Below are 16184 nucleotides of genomic sequence, written 5' to 3' on the forward strand. Positions count from 1 at the left end.
AAATAGTGATTCAAAGGGGCTCTTTCACCCCAATGTTTATAATAGCACTATCAAGGAGAGCTAAAGATTTCCAAGACAAACTTTCTGAAAAATAGAACAAGGGGCGCCTGGGTGGCTCAGTCAGTTAAGTGTCCGGCTTCAGCTCAGGTCACGATCTCACAGTTCATGGGTTCAAGCCCCACATCAGGCTCTGTGCTGACAGCTAGCTCAGAGCCTGGAGCCTGCCTTGGACTCTGTATCTCTGTCTCTCTCTGATTGTCCCCTGCTCTCACCATCTCTGTCTCTTAAAAACAAATTGGAAAAAAAAATAAATAAAAAATAAAAAACAGAACTAAAGTTGAAAAATAAAACTATATATATAATAATATACTTAATATTCAGTATTATTTATAATATATACACATAAAAGGTAATATTTATTAAAATATACACAGGTGTAATTATATATAATTACCATAAAGCTATAATAGACAATGTGGCATTCTTTTAAAGATAGACAAAAACAAGTAAAGAAACAATGGAAAAGAACAGGGGGCCTGGGTAGCTCAGTGGTTGTGTCCGGCTTCAGCTCAGGTCATGATATCACGGTTCATGGGTTCGAGCCCCGCATCAGGCTCTGTGCTGACAGCTAGCTCAGAGCCTGGAGCCTGCTTCAGATTCTGTGTCTCCTTTTCTCTCTGACCCTCCCTGCTTGCACTGTCTCTTTCTGTCTCTCAAAAAATATAAATAAAAAACATTAAAAAAAAAAAGAATAGAGCCCAAATATAGACCTAAACATCAATAATCACTTGATTTATTTTAAAAAGTTTCTTTATAGTTACAGGAGAAAGATGGTCTTCTTAATAAGTAATGATGGGTCAATTGGATACCAATAGAGAGAAATATAAATCTTGATCTCTAGCCCATAAGATATACATGAATGACTCTCAGACAGATTTAAATAGAAAGGCAAAAGGTTAAACAATAGGAGTCCAGATTATATCAAAAGCAAGTACACTGATTACCTTGAAATTGGCAAACATTTCTTAACCATAATGCAAAAGGAAAAGTATAATAAATAAAACTATGTTAAAACTGAGTATGTCTTTTCATCAAAAGATATGATTTGAAGTGAAAATCTGGGACGCCTGGGTGGCTCAGTCAGTTAAGCGCCTGGCTTAGGCTCAGGTCATGATCTCACGTTTCATGGGTTCGAGCCCCGCATCAGGCTCTGTGCTGACAGCTAGCTCAGAGCCTGGAGCCTGTCTTCAAATTCTGTGTCTCCCTCTCTCTCTGCCCCTCCCCTGCTCATGCTATCTCTGTCTCTCAAAAATAAATAAATATAAAAAACACTTTTTTAGAAAGTGAAAATCTGTGGAAGATGATGTTTTAGCACATATATTTGATGAACAAAAATAATAAAAATGTATAAATTAAAATTCCTATTACTTGATTAGAAAAATATAGTAAATAGGGACGTCTGAGCAGCTCAGGCGGTTTAGTGTCCAACTTCAGTTCAGGTCATGATTTCACGGTTTGTGGGCTCAAGCCCCATGCTGGGCTCTGTGCTGACAGCTGGGAGCCTGAAGCCTGCTTCAGATTCTCTGCCTCTCCCCTGCTCATGCAGACACACTCTCTCTCTCTCACACACTCTCTCTCTCTCTGTTTCTCAAAAATAAACATTTGAAAAAATTTTTAAAAAAGAAAAAATAATAAATAAACTTTTACATATCACAAAATGAAAATCCCAATAACCAAAAAACATAGCAAAGATGATAGGCTTTACCCTTTAAGGGAGTACAAATGAAATCATGGGGAGATTTGACTATACCTCTAGCAGAATAGCTAAAGTTAAAAAGGTTGATCTTGACCTTGCAAACTGTTGATGAGGATATGGATATGAAGTTCTGATGTAGGAGCATACATTGATATTGATTATATATATATATATATATATATATATATATATATATATATAATGTCTTTGGAAAGGTATTTGGTAATATCTACCAATTGTTTTTAGACCTTCAATTCCATAGCTCCATTCTTAGGAATATATGTCTAAATAAAAAGCAACATATATGAAACAAAAACTATATAAAAGAATGAAAAATTGAGTGGAAAAAATGGCAGCAAAGTAGGAGGACCCCAGGCTCACTTCAATCCTATGAATACAACTAGATGACTATAATATCATCTTAAATACCACCCCCCAAAATTGATCTGAAAACTTGTGGGACAAACTCTATAACTAAAGGTAGAGAAGAGGCCACATCAAAGAAGTTAAGAAGTGTGGAGATGCAGCTAGGGAAAGAAAGGAATCATACACAGCCACTGAGGCTGAGAGGGAGCCATTGTTGTGGAGAAAAGTGAGAGACAGACTAGCACAAGGGGGAGCTCTTGGGGAAAACAATTCCCCATATGATGAAGGAGCAGGCAACAAGTTAAGAGCAAAGCACAGGCTAACTGCACTCCCCTCTTCCCACCCCAGGTGGGATACCTGTGACATTCCTCAGGCACTCTGGCCACCCAAGGACAAAGGAAAGGACAGAAAACAAATGGCTAAACTGATAGTCTCTGTCCTTTTACAAATACCTTGGTAGAGTACAAGAGAAAGGCAATCTTATCAATGGCTAATCTCCAGAAGCCTATAGACTCCGTTTCCTGGACCCCCAACATCATACCTCCATAGTGATGTGGGGAACAAAAACAAGAAGGAAATGCCAGGTAAAATTAAATTTTCTAATAGCCTGCAGATACTTGAAGCAGGCAGAGTAATTTCTTCAGGAATTCTCGTAATATTAATGTTTTGCAAGAGGGAAAAACAACCTTAGTTTGACAATCACTAGGTTTTCAGGAATCTGTGAGTCTTCTTTAGCATATGAAAGTCTCTTTGAAAACTTCCCCTTGCCTTTACCTCCTCCAAGTCCTTAGTACAGAACCAGCCATTCTTCACAACCCCAGTGCAGGTCTTTCTGCCCATAGGTCCTGGCCAAATGCTTTAATAAAACCACTTTTTGCACCAAAGACATCTTCAAGAATTCTTTCTTGACTATCAGCTCCAGAACACCCCACCATCAGCCCAAAACTTCAAACTTAGCGATTGGTTTGGAGAGCAAGAGGTACCAAATTTTGCGAGTTCTTGCAAACAGCAGGGCTTAAAGATCAAGTTATAAAGGTCAGTGGGCTTGGCCCAGGGAGAGCATGAAGGCATTGGGAGTGCTCTGGAGAGAAGGAGGGGAAAACAAGTGCAGATTCAGGGCTTAGAAATAGTTATCTGAGAAGCACCTGTGGCACAGGGTGGGGAAGTTAGCAGCTCATCTTGGAGAGTGTTCCAGAGAGGTAGCATTCATGGGGAGACCCCATATGTGGAATTTAAGAAACACAACAGATGAACATAAGAGAAGGGAAGGAAAAATCAGATAAAAACAGAAAGGGAGGCAAACCATAAAAGGCTCTTAAATACAGAGAACAAACTGAGGGTTGGTATAGGGGAAACGGCTCAGGTGATGGGTTAAATGGGTGATGGGCATTAAGGAGGGCACTTTCTGGGAAGAGCACTCTGTGTCACATGTAAGAGATGAATCAGTGGGCTCCACTCCTGAAGCCAAGGCTACACTGTAAGTTAACTAACTTGAATTTAAATACAGAAATAAAAATATTTCTGTAAATAATCAATCAAGGAACTCACAAAATTAAGAATGTAAAAAAAGACTTCATATACCTAAAAGTGGGGAAGAAGAATAGTAAAGAGTGGGTTTAAACTTAAGTAATCATCAACTTAATATAGACTGAAGAAGTTATATGAAAACATAACTGTAACCACAAATAAAAACACAGTAATAAATATGCAAAGAATAAAGAAAAAGATATCCAAAGATATTATTAATGAAAACCAGCAAACCATGGAAGAGAAAAAGAAACAAAAAGATCAAAGAAAATCTTCAGAAACAATCACAAAGCAAATAATAAAATGGCAATAAATACATATCTGTCAATAATTAACTTCAATGGAAGTGGACTAAATGCTCCAATCAAAATACATAGGGTGACAGAATTGATTTAGAAAGAAAAGAAAAGAAAAAAATCAAGACTCTTTTGTGTACAGCCTACAAGAGAGTCATTTTAGATCTAAAGACTCTTAAAGATTGAAAGAGGAAATGGAAAGGAAAGATGAAAAAGATTGAAAGCTTCTGATTCTTGGCTTCAGCTCAGGGCATGATCTCACAGTTTTATGAGTTTGAGCCCTACATTGGGCTTTGTTCTGGCAGTGCAGAGCCTGCTTGGGATCCTCTCTCTCTCTCTCTCTCTCTCTCTCTCTCTCTGCTCCTTTCCCACTTGCACTGTCTCTGTGTCTCTCCAATAATAATAAATAAACTTTAAAAAATTTGAAAGAGAAGATAAAGAAACATCTATCATGTGACTTTTTCTCAAAAAAAAAAAAAAAGCAGGAGTAGCAATGCTTACATCAGGAAAAATATACTTTAAAACAAAGACCCTAACAAGAGACAAAGGTCATTATATAATAATAAAGAGGACAATCCAACAAAAAGATAAAACAATTGAAATGTTTATGCACTCACCATGAGAGCACCCAAACACATAAAACAGTTAATAATAAACATAGAAGAGCTAATCGATAAGAATACAATAATTGTAGAGAACTTTAACATTCCACTTATATCAATGGACACATCATCTAAGCAAGAAATCAACAAGGAAGCACTGAAGTAGATAGACATAACAGATATATTCAGTACATTCCATCCTAAAAAAGCAGAATACACATTATTTTCAAATGCACATGGAACATTCTCTAGAACAGATCACATATATGCCCACAAAACAAGCCTCAACAAATTCAAGAAGATCTAAGTCATACGATGCATCTTTTCTGACCACAACACTATGACACTAGAAGTCAACCACAAGAAAATATATGAAAATGCCACAAAAACATGGAAGTTAAACAACATGCTACTAAACAGTGAATGGTCAACCAGGTAATCAAAGAAAAAACTTTTAAAAATACATGAAAAACACATGAAAATGAAAGCACAACAGTCCAAAACCTTAGGGATGCCCCAAAAGTGGTAAAAAAGAGGGAAGTATATAGCAATACAGGTCTACCTTAAGAAGCAAGAAAAAACGTAAATAAGCAATCCAACCTTATACCTAAAAGAGCTAGAAAAGCAACTACAACAAACAAAACTTTTTTCTTTTTTTTAGCCTATTAGTCTCTATACTTTTGTATGTCTAAAATTATACATAATTAAAAAGTTTTTGAAAGAAAAAGTTAATAAGGTTATTTTTTAAAATGGGATTACTTAGTTCAGGTATTATCAGCCTGCAGAATCATCAGTTATAACGTTCTCCCTTTGCCTCGCACCTTATGGTTTTAGCAGTCATTGATGAGCATTGGTCAAAATCCAATTATTTCATTAGTCAGTATAAATCTGTGATATTCTAATTCTATCATCCCTTGTATTAACAGTTTCTGCATAACAAATTGCTCCAAACTTTAGTGGCTTAAAACAATGAGCATTTATTATCTCATAGCTTCTGTGGGTCAGGAATCTGGGAATGGCTTAGTTGGGTGATTCTGGTTCAGAGTCTCTCAGGACACTGCAGTCGGTCTGCTAACTGAGGCTCCAGTCCTTTGGGGCTGGAGGATCTACCTCACCACTCATGTGGTTGTTGGCAGGCCTTAGTTCTTAACTCGTTTCCTTAGCTAATGAAGTTCTCCATAGACTGCTCAGATGTCTCACAATATGATGGCTGCCCCAGCATGAGTAATGAGAGAGAGAGAGAGAAAGAGAGAGACAGAGAGAGGGAGAGGAGAGAGAGAAGAGAATGTCAGAACAAGATGGAGACCAAAGTGTTTTACAGTCTCAACAAACAAAACTTAAAACCATAAGGAAGGAAATAATAAAGATGAAAGCATAATATATGATATAAAAATTAAAAAACAAACAAACAATAGAACAAATCAATGAAACCAGGTGCTGGTTCCTTGAAAATATAAATAAAATTGATAGACTTCTTCCCAGATTTACCAAGAAAAAAATAGAAAATACCCAAATAAGAAAAATCACAAATGAGAGAGGAGAAACAACAATAAACTCTACAGAAATACAAACAATTATAAGAGAATATTATGAAAAATTATATGTCAACAAATTGGACAATGTAGAAGAAATGGATAAATCCCTGGAAACATAGAACAGGTCAAAAATGAAACTGGAAGAAACAGGAAACTTGAACAGACTGATCACCAGCAAAGAAAATAAATTAGTAATCTGAAAATTCCCAACAAACAAAAGTCCACGACCAAATGGCTTCACAGAGAATTCTACCAAATATTTCAAGAAGAGTTAATACCTATTCTACTCAAACTATTCCAAGAAAATACAAAAGAAATGAAAACTTCCAAATTCATTCTGTGAGGCCAGCATTATCTTGATACCAAAATCAAATAAAGACAACACTAAAAAAGAGATCTACATGCCAATATCCCTGATGAACATGGATGCAAAATTTTTCAATAAAATACTAGAAACCAAATCTAAATGATAAAAATATCATTCACTACAATCAAGAGATATTTCTTCCTGGGTTTTAAGATTATTTCAATATTCACAAATCTATCAACATGCTACATCACATCAATAAGAAAAAGAATAAGAACCACATGATCATTTTAATAGACACACATACACACACACACAAAAGCATTGGAAGCATTGGGCAAAATACAACATCCATTCATGATAAAACCCTCAACAAAATAGAGTTAGAGGGAACATACCTCAACATAAGAAGCTCATTTATAAAAACAAAAACAAAAACAAAAACACACAGTTGATATCATCCTAAATGAGGAAAAGCTGAGAGCCTTTCTAGAAGGTTAAGAACCAGACAAGAATGTTCACTTTCACCACTTTTATTTACAATAGTACTGGAAGCTCAAGCCACAGCTATCAGACAACAAAAATCAAATCATTAAGGAAGAAGTAAAACTTTCACTATTTCCAGATGTCATGATACTCTAAATGGAAAATCCTACAGACTCTACCAAAACATTACTAAAACTGAGGAATTCAGTAAAGTCTCAAGATACAAAATCAATGTATAGAAATTTGCATTTCTATACACAAATAATGAAGCAGTAGAAAAAGAAATTCAGAAAGCAATCCCATTTTCAATTGCACCAAGAATAATAAAATACCTAGGAATAAACCTAACCAAAGAGGTGCAAAAACATACTCTGAAAACTATACAACACCAATGAACAAGATTGAAGACAACACAAAGAAATGGAAAGACTTCCATTTCCAGCAATCTATGTGATAAATGCAGTCCTTATCACAATACCAACAGTATTTTTTACAGAACTAGAACAACAACAACAAAAAAATCCTTAAATTTGTATTAAACCACAAAATACCCTGAATAGCCAAAGCAACCTTGAAAAACAAAACAAAGCAGTAGGTATCACAATTCAACATTTCAAGTTATAAAATAGTAATCAAAATCAAAATATAGTACTGGCATGAAAATATACACATAAATCAATAGAACAGAATAGAAAAAATAGTTATAAACCCACAATGATATGGTCAGTTAATTTTTGACAAAGCAGCAAAGAATATACAATTGGAAAAAGACAGACTCTTCAACAAATGGTGTTGAGAAAACTAGCCAGGAACATGCAAAAGAATGCAACTGGACTACTTTATTACACCATACACAAAATTACATTCAAAATGGATTAAAGACGTAAATGTAAACCTGAAACCATAAAAATACTAGAAGAGAACACAGCCAGTAACTTTTTTGACACAGACTGCAGCAACTTTTTACTAGATAGGTCCCCCAAGGCAAGGGACATACAAGCAAAACTAAATGATTGAGACTTCATCAGAATAAAAACCTTCTGCACAGTGAAGGAAACAAGCAACAAAACTAAAAGGCAGCCTGTGGAATAAGAGAAGATATTTGCAAACAACATATCTGATAAAGGCTTAGTATCCAAAATATGTAAAGAATTTATAAAACTCAACCCCCCAATGAATAATCTAATTAAAAATGGGCAGAAGACATGAACAGATATTTATCTGAAGAAGACATAGAGATGGTCAACAGACACATGAAAATACACTCATCATCACTCATCATCAGGGAAATGTAAGTCAAAACTACAATAAGATCACTTCACACCTGTCAAAATGGCTAAAATTAAAAACACAAGAAACAATAGGTGTTGATGAGAATGTGGAGAAAAAGAAACACTTTTGCACTATTACTGGGAATGCAAACTGGTGCAGCCACTGTAGAAAACAGTACAGAGGTTCCTCAAAAAGTTAAAGACAGAACTACCCAATGATATAAAATTGTACTACTATTTACTCAAAGAATACACAAACTCTAATTCAAAGGGATACAGGCACCCCTATGTTTATAGCAGCATTATTTACAATAGCCAAATTACTGAAGAAACTCAACTGTCCTCAATAGATGAATGGATAAAGAAGATGTGGTATATATGATAGAATATTATTCAGAATGAAATCCTGCCATTTGCAAAGACACGGGTGGAGCTAGACAGTATTATGCTAAGCAAAATAAGTCAGAAAAAGATGTATACCATATGAGTTCATTCATATGTAAAATTTAAGAAAACAAAACAAATAAGCAAAGGAAAAAAGTGAGAGAGAAAGAGAGACCAAAAACAGACTATTAACTATAGAGAATAAACTGATGGTTACCACAGGGCAAGTGGGTTGGCGGGGGATGGCTAAAATAGCTAATGGAGATTAAGGAGTGCACTTGTCATGATGAGCACCAGGTGAGTAAAATAAATTTTTTTTAAAGTTTGAAAAATTAGCTAACCTGTCATTTATGATTTGCGTACATTTCTTTTTATTGTATATTTCAATAAAAACATTTACTGAAAAGTCATTGCAATTGGGGGGACTGGTGGCTCATTGGGTTAAGCCCCAGACTCTTGATTTTGGCTGAGGTTATAATCTCACGGTTCATGAGCTGTAGCCCCACATCGGGCTTCATGCTGCCAGCACAGAGCCTGCTTGGTCTTCTCTCTCTTTCTCCTTCTCTCTGCCCCTCCCCTGCTTGTGTGCTCTCTCTCTCTCTCCCTCTCTCTCTCTCTCTCTCTCTCTCTCTGAAAATAAGTATATAAACTTAAAAAATCATTGTAATAAACACATAATAAAACATAATACAGTAATGAAAAATAAGTTAATAAATACAGAGACCCATTTAATACATACAGAATATATTAAAAATAATTTTTAAAAACTTTCAGAAAAATGAGAAGAACATAATTTCCTAAATCTGGTGCCATGTAACACAGCAAATGTCCCAATTCATGGTGAAATATCATTAACTTTTTCCTCTGAGTTTGGTAAAGATTCAGAAACACTTGCTATCTCTGCATCTAGTTACTTGTATAATGTTCAAACAGTCATGTAATAATAAAAATGTCCAAATTTGAAAAGCAATGGTTATGTAAATAAAAATACAAGAATATCAACACATGTTGTTAGAATTAACAAGTGAATTCAGAAAGATTACTTGATTCAGGTTCAACTACCTGTCTGTTTCAGCAAGTAATGGAAGCTGAAATTTAGAAAATAAAAAATACTTAAATAAGTGTGAATTACTTCAAATACCTAGGAATAAATCTAATAAAAGATGTGCAAATCCTCCACATGGAAACTGCCAAAAAGTAAACAAAGAGAAATCTTTTAAAAAGCCTTAAATATGTGATCTTTAAAAAATTTTTTGCTCAGTAAATTGTTATATCAAAAAGATAATGGGAAAAATCTTATTAAAAATGGTCAGAAGATTTGGATTGAAATATTTTCAAAGGAAATCTAAAGGTGACCAACCAGGAAAGAAAAAATGTCCTACCTGACTAATCATCAGGGAAATGCAAATCAAAATCACAATGAGATATCACCTCACACCTGTTGGAATGGCTAGTATCAAAAAGACCAGAAATAACAAATGCTGGTGAGTATGTGAAGAAGAGGAAACTCTGGTGCACTGTTGGTTAAATGTAAATTGTTCCAGCCACATATGGAAAACATATGAAGGTTCCTCAAAAAATAAAAACAAAATTACTAGAGTCAAAGAAAATGAAAACAGTATGTCAGTGAAATATCTACACCCCGTGTTCATTGCAGCATTATTTACAGAAGCCAAGACATGGAAACAACTAAAGTATCCATTGATGGCTAAATGGATAAAGAAACTATGGTATTTATGTATATGTGTGTAGCAGAGGTGTGTGTGTGTGTGTGTGTGTGTGTGTGTGTACAAATATATATAGTGGAAAACTAGTCAACTATAAAAAATGAAATCTTGCCATTTGCAACAATATGGGTAGATCTGGAGGTCACTATGCTAAGTGAAATAAGTCAGACAAAAAACATATACTGAACATATACTTCATTATAAGAAAAAAATTGTAATTACATATGGTGACAGATGTTAATTAGACTTACTGTGGTGATTATTTTGCAATATGTACAAGTATCAGATCATTACATTGTACACCTAATCCAATATAATGTTGTATATTACTTATACCTCTATATTAGAAATATAGATATTGACAATCTACTTTATGCCCTACTTGTAAATGAATTCCAGAGGGATTATAGAGTTAATTCTGACAGAAAAAAACAAATTGTCTACAGGATGACATTGCATATTAGCTTCATATCTTCTGGACAGAAAGGGACTTCTTTAACAAGATAATAAAGAGTACTAATTCTGAAGGTGAGGAATTGATAAATTGTACTACATTAAGATAAAGAGCACCTAATGAAAATACCATTAGGAAAGTGAAAGTGAAAACAGCATTATGAATGTCAAAATACAGGAAAATGTATTTGAAACATATGTAATTGAAATAATGCCTATACATCATGTGTATAAATAATTCCCTCAAAAATAATAGGAAAAGAAACAAACAAGAACATCAAAATGACTAATAAATCCATTAAAATGTTTTATGTCACTAAAACTGAGGCAAACAAACATTAATCCTACAATGAGATACAACAAAAACTCAGCCGAATGGCTAATGCTAATTATGTAATACCAACTTTGCTGAGGATGTAAAACTATAGTAATTCCCACTTTCTGCTGGTAGGTATAGACATAAGAACCACCACCTTACAAACCTATTTGTGAAAATCTACTGTCTATAGATTTTCAATACACACAATCCATCACCCACCAATTTCACTCTTAAGTGTATACTCAATCAATTTGTATAAGTATGCTGCAAAATCTACAAAAAGAAAATACATAGCATAATTTATGATAATAGCTCAAAATTAGAAACAACAGAATTATCAGTGTTAGAATGGATATGTAAGTCATGATGTGTTCATGCAATAAAAAACTTAACAGCAGTTAAAATGAACTACAGCTAAGGGCACTTGGGTGGCTCAATCTGTTAAGTGTCCAACTTCAGCTCAGATCATGATCAATCTCACAGTTGATGGGCTGGAGCCCCATGTTAGGCTCTGTGCTGACCTTGCAGAGCCTGGGGACTGCTTTGAAATATGTGTCTCCCTCTCTGCCCCTCACCTGCTCACTCTGTCTCTCTCTCTTATAAACAAATAAACATTTTAAAAGTTTTAAAAAGTGAACTATACCTGTACTCTGTTCATAAAATGGCGCGGTTAAAAGAATGAAAATTCATGACAAATAATATAATATTAGAAGTTCGGCTGCTGATTACCTTTGGGGATGTGTGGGACTATTTATTCGTAGGAATCAGGAAGGGGAGTTCTTGTGGGGATGATATTTTCTCCTTATTTTCAGAGTTGATAATTACAAGAGTATCTTCACTTGGAGATGCTTATTGAACTATGCATTTATGATGTATGCATTTTCTACATGCACGTTTCCTTTCACTAGAAAAATGTTTAAAAACATATCCAAAGTCATTTGGAGAAAAAAATATACTGACAAATAAGTTTGAAATATATCTCTATCTCTACACCTGGTTTTCAATCCATCTATTCAGATACAGATACATATATTATAACAATATGCTCCAGCAAACTCGAAACTTAGTAGAAATGGATTGATTTATAAAAAATATTGCTTACCAAGCTTCATATAAAATAAAATTTAAAATCAGAATTATCTTATTTCTATTAAAGAAATCTGTAATTAAAAATGTCCCTCAAAGGAAACCCCAGGCCCTTTTGTCTTATGAGAGAATTCCATTGAATATTTAAGAAAGAAAAACATCAATCTTATGCAAATTTTTCCCAAGGATAGGAAACAAAAGAACCTATTCTATTAGAGCAGCATATTTTTTAATTCTAAGACTTGACAAGAACATTACAAGAAAGAAAATTTCAAGCCAGTATTACTCAGGAACATAGACATGAAAATTTGAGCAAACAAAAGCTAACAATATGTAGAAAGAATAGTACATAATGAATAATTTGGGTTTATTACAGAAATACAACATTGACATATATGGAAATTTTCTGTAATTATTTCCATAAATGCAGTAAAAAGCCTTTGATAATATATATCATCCATCATGTTTTAAAAATAGTGCTTTTCAAGCTAAAAGTAAAGAGTATCCTTAATCTACAGAAAACAAAAACAGAAGATAACGTGTTAGTGGTTAATAAGAAAACAAAGCTTCCCTTGTGGGATTAGAAAAATGCAGGGATTCATAACATGCCACTTGTCTCCATTGTTGTAGTAAGGGTACTAGTCAGTGCAATCAACCAAAGTAAAATAAGATGAAATGAGTATTTCAGATTTAAAAGGAAGAAATACAAATGCTACTACTTTTAATCCATTAATTTAATACAATGAATTAGTCTTTTTGCTGAATAAAAGACCAATATACAAAATTTAAGTGTTTTCCTATATCAGCCATCATGAGTTAGAAATAAGAGTAACACAAATATTAAAGACCTGGGAAGAGACCTAACAGAGAGTATATGAGACATCCTCCCTTTCAGAATGTTGTAAAACTCTTTAAATTTAATGAACAATTTTTTAGTGTAGTTTTATGTTCACAGAAAAATTGAGAAGTACAGAGAGGTTCTACTGACCTACTGCACAAGTACATGCTAACATTGCCCATTGGCAACATCCCCTGACCGAGGGGCATATTTGTTACAGTTCATGCTACATTGACACATCATTATCACCCAAAGTATATAATTTACATTAGGATTTATGGATTGGACAAATGTCTAGTGACAAATATCTACCATGATAGCATCATATAGAATAGTTTCACTATCCTAAAAATGCTCTATGCTTCACAAATTCATCTTTTCCTTTTCCCAGAATTCCTTTCAACTGCTGGTAATTTTACTGTTTTGCCTTTTCTCAGATGTTATATAATTGGACAGTATGTAGCCTTTTCTGATTAATATGTATTTAAATTTTTCCATATATTTTCATGGTTTGATAGATCATTTTTTTCACTGCTAAATAAACCACAGTTTATTTATCCATTCACCCACTGAAGGACATCTTAGTTGCTTCCAAGATTTGACAATTATGAACGGAGCTGGTATAAACATCTATGGACATAACTTTCACCCCCATGGACATAGTTTTTAAATCCCTTCGGGTAAGTACAGTGGTGCTTGGGTAGCTCAGTCACTTAAGTGTCTGACTTCAGATTTTGAATCAGATCATGATCTCAGGGTTCATGGGATCAAGCCCCACAACAGGTTCGTTCTGTGCTGACATTGCAGAGCCTGCTTGGGATTCTCTCTCTCCCTCTCCCCTCTATGCCCCTCCCCTACATATGTGACCTCTCCTTCTCTCTCTCAAAGTAAATAAACAATTTGAAAAAAATAAAATAAATTCATTTGGGTAAGTACTAAGTTGTGCAATTATTGGAACATATAGTAAAAGTATGTTCTTTAGTTTTTAAGAAATTGCCAAACTATAGAAGTTTTCATTCCCATTAGCAACAAATGAGAATTCCTGTTGCTCCACATCCTTACCAGCATTTGGTGTTGTTCCAAATTTGGCCATTCTAATACGTGTGTAGAAGTACCTTATTATGGTTTTAATTTGCATTCCCCTGATGACATGCATTATGAAGCATCTTGTTACTTGCATATTTTTCATCTGTATACTTTCCTTGATGAGGGGTCTATTTAAGTCTTAAACCCATTGCTTTACTTGGTTGTTTTCATTAATACTGAGTTCTAATATTGAGTTAGTAATGGGTTCTTTATACATTTTGGATAGGAGTCTTTCATCAGACTCCCCAACTAAGACCCAACTCAGTTGCAAACCCAACTGAGACCAGTATAGACTACAGTTTTAGGAAAAACACCTAAGGTATATCTTGTTCCATTTTCACTCATTAATTACAAGCCAGACCAAGTTAAGCACCCCAAATTCCTATTGATTAAGAATTTTAACAATGAAGTTGCATGTAAGAAATGTAAGAAGACTGAAATAAGGAAAACTTGCAAGAGGACATTAACTCTTAAGATGGAAGCCACATCCTCCAAGACAGAATCCAACCTGGAAAAATCATCCTTGGATGTTTATACTGAAAGTAACAAGAAACAACACAAGAGCACTTCAGATACAGTGATTCCCAGTGTGGTTATGGAAAGCATTCAGGATCTAGACAGTGATGAAGATACCATAATAGGCCTGGATGAATTTTCAGGATTGTCACCATATGAAAGGAAGAGACTGAAGAACATATCAGAAAATGCAAATTTTTTGCTTCACTTCAGTTGTCTGCATCAGCTGCAAGGCTCCATGAAATGATAAATAAGAAACACCCTCCTGAATCCAAAAGAAAAAAGCCTAAGAAGAGAGACAATGGGACTGGATGTAGAAGGTCAATGAGATTACTAAAAGTAGATCCTTCTGGAGTGTCATTACCAGCAACCCCAACCCAGATGACATTAATAGCAGATGAAAACCCTTTGCTACCTCCTGGGCCTTTAGAAATGAATCCTGAAAATTGAGATGATGACAATGAACTATTTAAAAAATTCCTACAGATTTGGGCAGAAGTGAGCAAGACAAGTATTAAGAATACTGAGAAGGAGTTATCTAGCATTAGAAGCTATAAAGCCATGAAAATGGAATGTTTTTCCATTTCTTGGTGTCTTCTTTGATCTCTTTCATAAGTTTTCTATAGTTTTCATCATATAGCTCTTTTACATCCTTGGTTAGGTATACTCCTAAGTATTTTATGGTTTTTCGTGCAATCGTGAATGGGATCAGTTTCTTGATTTCTCTTTTGGATGCTTCATTTTTGGTGTATAGGAATGCAACTGATTTCTGTACATTGATTTTGTATTCTGCAACTTTACTGAATTCATGGATCAGTTCTAGAAGGCTTTTGGTGGAGTCTGCTGAGTTTTCCATGTAGAGTATCATGTCATCTGTGAAAAGTGAAAGTTTGACTTCTTCTTTGCCAATTCTGATGCCTTTTATTTTCTTTTGTTGTCTGATCATGCATTGGAAGAATAAACATTGTGAAAATGTCATTACTACCCAAGGCAATTGACACATTCAATGCAAACCCCAACAAAATTGCACCAACATCCTTCTCAAAGCTAGAACAAACTATCCTCAAATTCATATGGAACCATAAATGACCCCAAATAGCCAAAGTCATATTGAAGAAGAAAACCAAAACGGGAGGCATCACAATCTCAGACTTTAGCCTCTACTACAAAACTCTCATCTTCAAGAGTATGGTATTGGCACAAAAACAGACACATGGACCAATAGAATAGAATAAAGAACCCAGAACTAGCCCCACAAATGTACTGCCAATTAATTTTTGAGAAAGCAGGAAAGAGTATCTGATGGAAAAAAGACTGCCTCTTTAGCAGGTGGTGCTGGGAGAACTGCACAGCAACATGCAGAAGAATGAAACTAGACCACTTTCTTACACCGTACACAAAAATAAACTCAAAATGGCTGAAGGACTTGAATGTGAGACAGGAAACCATGAAAACCCTCGAGGAGAAAGTAGGAAACAACCTCCTAGACCTCAACCACAGCAATTTCCTACTCAACACATCCCCAAAGGCAAGGGAAATGAAAGCAAAACTGAACTCTTGGGACCTCATCGAGATAAAAAGTTTCTGCACTGCAAAGGAAACAATCAAGAAAACTAATAGGCAACCGAC

The 16184-nt window shown here is 34.7% G+C and overlaps 1 pseudogene; it reads left to right on the forward strand.

The window, feature by feature from the left end:
* The window catches only part of LOC115287050, a 145803-nt pseudogene that overhangs the window by 128787 nt on the left and 832 nt on the right, over positions 1–16184 (forward strand).

This window comes from Suricata suricatta, chromosome 3 (assembly GCF_006229205.1).
Source record: "Suricata suricatta isolate VVHF042 chromosome 3, meerkat_22Aug2017_6uvM2_HiC, whole genome shotgun sequence".
NCBI lineage: Eukaryota > Metazoa > Chordata > Mammalia > Carnivora > Herpestidae > Suricata > Suricata suricatta.